The following is an 8,374-nucleotide window of genomic DNA, read 5'->3' on the forward strand; positions in this document are numbered from 1 at the left end:
CTAATGAGTTTCTTAATGGACAACTGGGCGTGTTTTACTTTTTGACCAAGTAGGCGTTGTGGAGAGAAGTGTGTGACGCTGACCAATCAGTGACCAATCAGCGTCATACACTTCTCCCCATTCATTTACACAGCAGATAGCGTTCTTATTACATCACTATGTGCAGCCACATAAACACACAGTAACGTTACTGCAGTGTCCTGGCAGTGAATAGACATCACTACCAATCAGGACGTGATGTCTATTCAGAATCCTGACGCTTCGATAACGTTTCTGTGAGATTTACAGCAAGGCAAATGTAATCTCGTTTTAAATGACAGTTTACAGTGTAATCTCGCGAGATTATGCTTGCCTTGCTGTAAATCAACCACAAACGTTAGCGAAGTGTCAGGATTCTGAATAGACATCACGTCCTGGCTGGAGGTAATGTATATTCATTGTCAGGACACTGCAGTAACGTTACTGTGTGTTTATGTGGCTGCACATAGTGATGTAATAAGAATGCTATCTGCTATGTAAATGAATGGAGAGAAGTGTATGACGCTGATTGGTCAGCGTCATACACTTCTCTTCACAACGCCCACTTGGTCAAAAAGTAAAACACGCCCAGTTGTCCATTAAGAAACTCATTAGCATAAAGCCAAAATAGGTCATAACTCCGTCAAAAAATATTGTTTTTCTAAATAAAAAACACTGCTGTAATCTACATTACAGCGCCGATCACATTATGTACAAGATAGGAAATTTATAATCTGGTGACAGACCCTCCTTAACCTTCGCCAGGAGGACATCTCCGTGGGCGAATACACCATCCAGTTCCAGACCCTGGCAGGAGAACTATCCTGGAACAATGAGGCCTTGGTGGCATCCTTTTGGTATGGTCTATCGTCTGAGATCAAGGACAAACTGGCCGCTCGTGATCTGCCACCTGCCTTGGACAACTTGATTCTGCTTGCCACTCGGTTGGACATAAGGCTGAGGGAGAGATATCATGAAATTCATCAGGAGAGACGGCTTCCTAGACTAGCGCCCAACTTCCAGCAACCCCTCTTGCCTCCATCCACTGCATTGCCCGAGGTGCCGATGCAAGTGGACTGGCTAAAATTGTCCGTTCAGGAGAAACAGTGCAGGCGCACTTCTGGACTCTGTTTATATTGCAGCCTCGCTGGCCATGTCGTGCGTCTGTGCCCTCAGAAGCCAAAAATCACCGGCACCTAGGTTTGGTTGGAGAGACAACCCTGGGCACCATTGCATTTAATCGAGAACTCTCTTCCAAACTGTTCATTCCCATAACCATCATTGCTGGCGAGAGGTCCCATCCGGTCTCTGCCTACCTGGACTCTGGCTCTGCAGCCAACTTCATCTGCCAAGACCTTGTGGACCTTCTTCAGTTGCCCACTGTCCTGCTTGAAATGCCGTTGATCGTTGCCTCAGTAGATGGACTGCCATTGCCTGACCCAGTTGTGTCTGTGACCAAGCTTAAGACTTCAAGTGGGAGCTCTTCATGCTGAGCTCATCTTCCTGTTTGTCCTGAACAAGGCCATCAACCCCGTGCTGCTGTGTTTGCCTTGGCTACGTTTGGACGCCCCAGTCCTGGATTGGAACTCTGGAGAGGTTCTCCAGTGGGGTCCGAAGTGTCTTGGCCGCTTTCTGGGTCATATCCAGCCACTGCATCCTTCTCCGTTTCAGTCATTGGCAGGGTTGCCTTCTTGTTTCTCTATGTTCTCCGATGTCTTCGATAGGAAGGAAGCTGAGATCTTGCCATCACACCGAGCATATGATTGTCCGGTCTACTTGGTTCCTGAGTCGTCTCCTCCTCGCGTTAGAGTGTAACCTCTGCCCTTGCCAGAGACCCAGTATATGTCGGCCTACATTAAAGAGAATCTGGAGAAGGGCTTAATTCATAAATCCTCATCCCTGGCCGGAGCTGGGTTCTTCTTTGTCAAGAAGAAAAATGGATCACTACGACCTTGCATTGACTACCGAGGTCTCAACCAGATCACGGTTAAGAACAGGTACCTACTGCCTTTGATTTCTGAACTGTTTGATTGCATACGGGAGGCAAAAACTGTTTCTAAACTGGACCTGCGGGGGGCCTACAATCTGATTCGGATTCGTCGAAGTGACGAGTGGAAGACTGCTTTCAATACTTGTGATGGGCACTACAAATAACTAGTTATGCCCTTCGACCTGTGTAACGCCCCCGCAGTGTTTCAAGAATTTGTCAATGACATTTTTCGTGATCTCCTTTTATGTTTGTGTTGTGGTGTATCTCAATGACATTTAGACTTTTTCCCCAGATCCAGTAAATCATCAGAGATATGTCCGCCAGGTGTTGCTTCGTCTAAGAGAGAATCATTTTTACGCTGGAGAAGTGTGTGTTTGAGAAAAAGTCTCTATCCTTCCTGCACTATATCATCTCCGATCAGGGCCTCAAGATGGACCCTGAGAAGGTAAAGGCTGTCCTGGAATGGCCACGCCCCCAAGGCTTAAGGGCCAAACAACGCTTCCTAGGATTCACCAACTTCTACTGGCTGTTCATTCGCAACTTCTCATCTTTGACTGCTTCCATTTCTACCCTCACTAAAAAGGGTATGAATGCCAAAGTGTGGACTCCAGAGGCAGAAGCCGCATTTGAATCCTTGAAAAAGGCCATCACGTCAGCCTCTATTCTTCACCACTCTAATGTATCCCTACAGTTTTCGTTAGAGGTGGACGCTTCCTCTGTTGGTGCTGGTGCACTGTTGTTCCAGAGAGGTTCTATAGGCAAGGCTGTGGTATGTGGCTACTATTCCAAGCTGTTTTCTTCTGCAGAGCGCAACTACTGGATTGGGGATCGTGAGTTACTGGCCATCAAGCTGGCTCTGAAGGAGTGGAGACATCTTCTGGAGGGCGCAGTCCATCCTATCCTGGTCTTCACGGATCACAAGAACTTGACCTACCTATAGAGGGCCCAGCGGTTGAATTCTCGTCATACCAGGTGGTCGTTGTTCTTTGCTCGGTTCCGTTTCGAGCTCCACTATCGACCTGCCGACAAGAATGTGAGGGCTGATGCCTTGTCTAGGTCATTTGAAACGGAGGATAGAGAGCAAAAACCACGGCGCCACATGGTATAGATCAATAAGATAGGCAGGCAAGGAATAATAAAACCATGCTCACCATTTAGCCATAGGTAGTTCGCGTTAAGGATCCCCGGGTGCTGCTGCCAGATCCGAACCGGTTACCACAGGTAACCGCCTGGTAGGTGAATGGATAGATGAAAAAGTAGGATCTGTGGTGGCGCTGCTGTGTGGAAGGACGAGGAATATGCTAGTGGAGTCGGTTCTATATAACAGATATTTATTGTACAAGGTGGCTACGCGTTTCAACGCCGAACTGGCATATAGAATACAGGCTACTCCAGCCTTAGTAGTCTCCAGTCTGAGTCACCCCTGAATATTATTGACCCTTCCTGCATTTTCTCTGTGAACCCCCTGCAAGTTAGAGACATTCCTCCAGGAAGGACCTTTGTGTGTCTGGCAGAGGAAGAATCCTTCGCTGGGGTCTCAGTTCTAAGCTGGCAGGTCACGCGGGTGCTAGTAAGACCCAAGATCTAATCGCCCGCCAGTTCTGGTGGTTCACGCTGCCCAAAGACGTTATGGACTTTGTCTCCTCATGCACGGTATGTGCAGCAAATAAAGTTCCTCACTCCAGACCTGCTGGTCTGCTCCAACCACTGCCTGTGCCCGCTGCTCCCTGGCAGCATGTCGCAATAGACTTTGTCACGGATCTCCCTCCTTCTGCGGGTTGCAGCGTATAGGTGTGGAGGAAGCTGGAAATGCAAGAAACCAAAATGTCTGTGTTAAGTGCTGCAGAGACGAGTCGTGGCTGGAATAAGTCGTCACGTTGGTGTGGGCCGGATGGAGAAAAAAGGGACAGTGAACGACTCTAATCAGAGAAAACATCACCTGTTTGTCACCGGATATAAACGTGCTGTAAGCACTTATATCGTCTGCAGAGCTCATGTGTATAACTGGCATCTACCTCTATATGGTGGTAATATTGGTCTTTGAATAGTGGATATTATTCAGTAACAGTATGGGGGTATTATTCAGTCACTGTGGTTATAGTGTGGCAGATTATTCAGTAACAGCATGGGGGTATTATTCAGTCACTATGTGGTCATGGTGTGGTGGTATTCAGTAAGGGTATGTGCACACGATAACTGCATTTACGTCTGAAATTACGGAGCTGTTTTCAGGAGAAAACAGCTCCTGAATTTCAGATGTAATTACTCGTACTCGTGTTTTGCGGGGCGTCCATTACGGACGTAATTTGGAGCTGTTCTTCATTGGATGCAATGAAAAACGGCTCCAATTACGTCCCAAGAAGTGTCCTGCACTTCTTTGACGAGGCTGTTATTTTACGCACCGTCTTTTGACAGCGACGCGTAAAATTACAGGTCGTCGGCACAGTACATCGGCAAACCCATTGAAATGAATGGGCAGATGTTTGCCGACGTATTGGAGCCATTTTTTCAGACGTAATTCGAGGCGTAAAACGCCTCCATTACGTCTGAAAATAGGTCATGTGAACCTAGCCTAAGGGTATGTTCACACACACTATTTACGGACGTAATTCGGGCGTTTTTACCCTGAATTATGTCCCAAATAGCGGCTCAATAGCGGCGGCAAACATCTGCCCATTCATTAGAATGGGTCTTACGATGTTCTGTGCAGACGGTCATTTTTTTTACGCCCCGCTGTCAAAAGGCGGGGCGTAAAAAAGACGCCCGCGTAAAAGAAGTGCCTTTCACTTCTTCAGACGTAAATGGAGCAGTTTTCCATGGACTCCATGGAAAAACCGCTCCATTTAACGTCCGTAATGGACGCAGCAAAAAGCGCCTCAACATGCCATTACGGCTGAAATTACGCTGCTGTTTTCTCCTGAAAACAGCACCGTAATTTCAGCCGTTACGAACGCTGCCGTGTGAACATACCCTCAGAGTAAGGGGGTATTATTCAGTCACTATGTGGTTATGGTGTGGTGGTATTATTCAGTAACAGTATGGGGGTATTATTCAGTCACTATGTGGTTATAGTGTGTCAGATTATTCAGTAACAGTATGGGGGTATTATTCAGTCACTATGTGGTTATGGTGTGGAGGTATTATTCAATAACAGTATTGGGGTATTGTTGAGTCACGATGCGGTTATGTGGTATTATTCAGTAAGGGTAGAGTCAAAAACGTCAAGCGAAAACTGCTCCTGATTTTCAGACATATTTTGTGCCACTCGCAATTTTTGCGGCGTTTTTCACGCCTTTTTTTTACGCCCATTTTTGGAGCTTTTTTCAAGAGTCTATGGAAAACGGCTCCAAAAACGTTCCAAGAAGTGTCCTGCACTTCTTTTTCGCGGCCGTCCGCACAGAACGCCGTTTTCTCATTGAAATCAATGGGCAGGTGTTTGGAGTACGGGGGTATTATTCAGGCACTATGTGGTTATGGTGTGGCGGTAATATGTGGACCTTCTATTGCATTATTATTGCTAATATTGGTCTTATAATAGTGAGTTGTGTTCAGCAACACTATGCAGGTAATATTTAATCCGGTATAGTGGTATGATTTAATAACTGTATATGTATATAATTTTGTTGTGTGAGAGGAGGGACATATGCTTTGGGTCTTGCAACACTCCTGGACGCGCTAGAAGTCAGTGATGCAGTTCTCTGCACACCGCCTCCTGAATTGACTGCATAGCATTTTGGGCCCCACTTTTAACTATGCCCAGGGCCAAACTTTGTCTAAAACCGGCCCTGCTTGTGAGTTATTATATTTCAATATTTTTATTTCTTTGTGGTATTTATTTATTGTTAAGTTTATAAACCCCTTATCCTTACATTTCTATACTACTAGCATAATTTTTAATCTCTAAAAAGTCACCTAAAACTTTATGTTCACACGCTTCACAAAAAACTTCTGAAAATACAGAGCCGATTTCAGAGAAAACAGTCTCTGATTTTCAGGCGTTTTTGAAGCTGAAAATGAAATTTGGAGCTTCTTTTGAGGCTTCTTTTCAGGCGTTTTTTATAGTGTTCAATGGAAAATCAGCTCCAAAAAACGCCTCAAGAAGTGACATGCTACTTCTTTTTACAGAGAGTCTTTTTACGCTCCATTTTTTTAAACTGAGGCGTAAAAAGACGCCCCGTATGAACTAAATGCTGTTATTCCCATTGATTTCAATGGGCAGATGTTTGTAAGCGTTCAGCTTCCGTTTTTTCAGGCGTTTTTCGTGGCGTAAACACCCCGAAATACGCTTGAAAACACTGCGTGTGAACATACCCTTAGGGCTTATTCAGACGAACGTATAATACTGTTCAGACTGTCCGTGATTTTCAAGCAGCGTATGTCCGCTGTGTAAAACTCACGACATGTCCTATATTTGCATGTTTTACGCGCATCACGCACCCATTGAAGTCAATGGCTGCGTGAAAACCGTGCACGGCACACGGACGCACGTGATGCGCGCTACAGTAGTCAAAACTATGAATGAAAACAGAAAAGCCCCACGTGCTTTTCTGTTTACAAACATAAAAACAGTGTCATAATGGGGGCGGCTGAGCAAAAATCACGCAGCCACGCATCATATGCTGCTGACACACGGCGCTTTTATGGACCTTTTGCGTCGCGTTTTTTGCACGCGCAAAACGCACACGCTCGTGTGAATCCGGCCTTAGTGTGCACTGTGCATGCCCTAGCTGCGAACATTGGTTAAAACAATAGAAAAGACAAGAAGCTCCTCTTCAGTCGGAGCTCTGTCGCACCAGACCCCTAATTATTTTTATTTTTTTTAAAAACCCTAAATAAATTCAGAACCCAAAATTAATTCAGACACCAGACCTCTAATTTACTTCAGACCCAGAAACATCTAAACACTTAAGTCTCCTGGCTCCTCTTTAGCTTCAGCGCTTGAATTAATTCAGGGGTCAGGGATCTAAACTTATTTAGGTGTTCAGTCTGGGGTCTGAAATTGCGGGTCCAGTCTAAAATAATTTCAGGGTCCAGTCTGAATTTATCGATCTGGTCTGATGTGTCGGAGCTGAATCAATGGGATAGGATAGAAACACTGAATAGGATTAGATACAGTGCTTAGACAAAGCGTCTCAGCAGACAGTATCACAGATGATAGGCTTAGATTTACATTACCGCAGACAGTATCACAAATTAAAGTATTAGATACAGCGGCTCAACAGACAGTATCACACGTGATACAATGCATTTGGAAAGTTTTCAGACCCTTTCGATTTTTTCCACATCATTCTGCACTCAATACCCCATAATGATAAACAGAATGTTAGTAATCTGTCAGGTCTCTCCAGAGATGTTTGATTGGGTTAAGAATTCCTCAGTACTTTGCTCCATTCATCTTTCCCTCAACTCTGACCAGTCTTCCTGTCCCAGCTGCTGGAAAAACACCCCCACAGCATGATGCTGCCACCACCATGTTTCACTCTAGGGATGGTACTGGGCAGGTGATGAGCAGTGCCTGGTTTGCAACAGACATGATTCTTAGATTTGAGGCCAAAAAGTTCAATTTTGGTTTCATCAGACCACAGAACCTCCTTTCTCACAGTCATTTAGATGCTTTCTTTCTTTTAAACTCCAGGCAGGCTTTCAGGTGTCCTTTACTGTGTAGAGAGAAAAAGAGCAAAAAACATGGCGCAGGTCAATAGGTTAAGCAGGTAAAATGTGAAGATGTACCATGCTCACCTAAGGACAAAGGTTTAAGTCACAAGAATAATCCACAGGTGTTGCTGCCAGATCCAGGCCGGTTACCATAAAGGTAACCGCTTGACGAGATGAATGAAGAAGTGAAAAGAAGGATGGATCTTTTGGAGGCGCTGCTGCATGGTATGATCAAAAAGATAGCAGGCAGGTTATTCGGAAATAAAATCGGTTTTATTCGAGAAGTAGGTGGCTACGCGTTTCGATGCTGCACTAGCGTCTTCCTCAGGCCATTTACACACTGCAATTCTGATCCTTATATAACGTGATGAATTAAAATTAACAGAAAGGAAAAAAAACGCCAAGACTGGGAGAGGTCAGAGAGCAATCGTGATGTCACGAGAAAAAACCCGGTTGTGACGTCACGATTGAACTCTGACCTCTCCCAGTCTTGGCGTTTTTTTTTCTTTCTGTTAATTTTAATTCATCACGTTATATAAGGATCAGAATTGCAGTGTGTACATGGCCTGAGGAAGACGCTAGTGCAGCGTCGAAACGCGTAGCCACCTACTTCTCGAATAAAACAGATTTTATTTCCGAATAACCTGCCTGCTATCTCTTTGATCGTACCACGCAGCAGCACCTCCAAAAGATCCATCCTTCTTTTCACTT

The sequence above is a fragment of the Rhinoderma darwinii genome, chromosome 5 (assembly GCF_050947455.1).
Source record: "Rhinoderma darwinii isolate aRhiDar2 chromosome 5, aRhiDar2.hap1, whole genome shotgun sequence".
Lineage (NCBI taxonomy): Eukaryota > Metazoa > Chordata > Amphibia > Anura > Rhinodermatidae > Rhinoderma > Rhinoderma darwinii.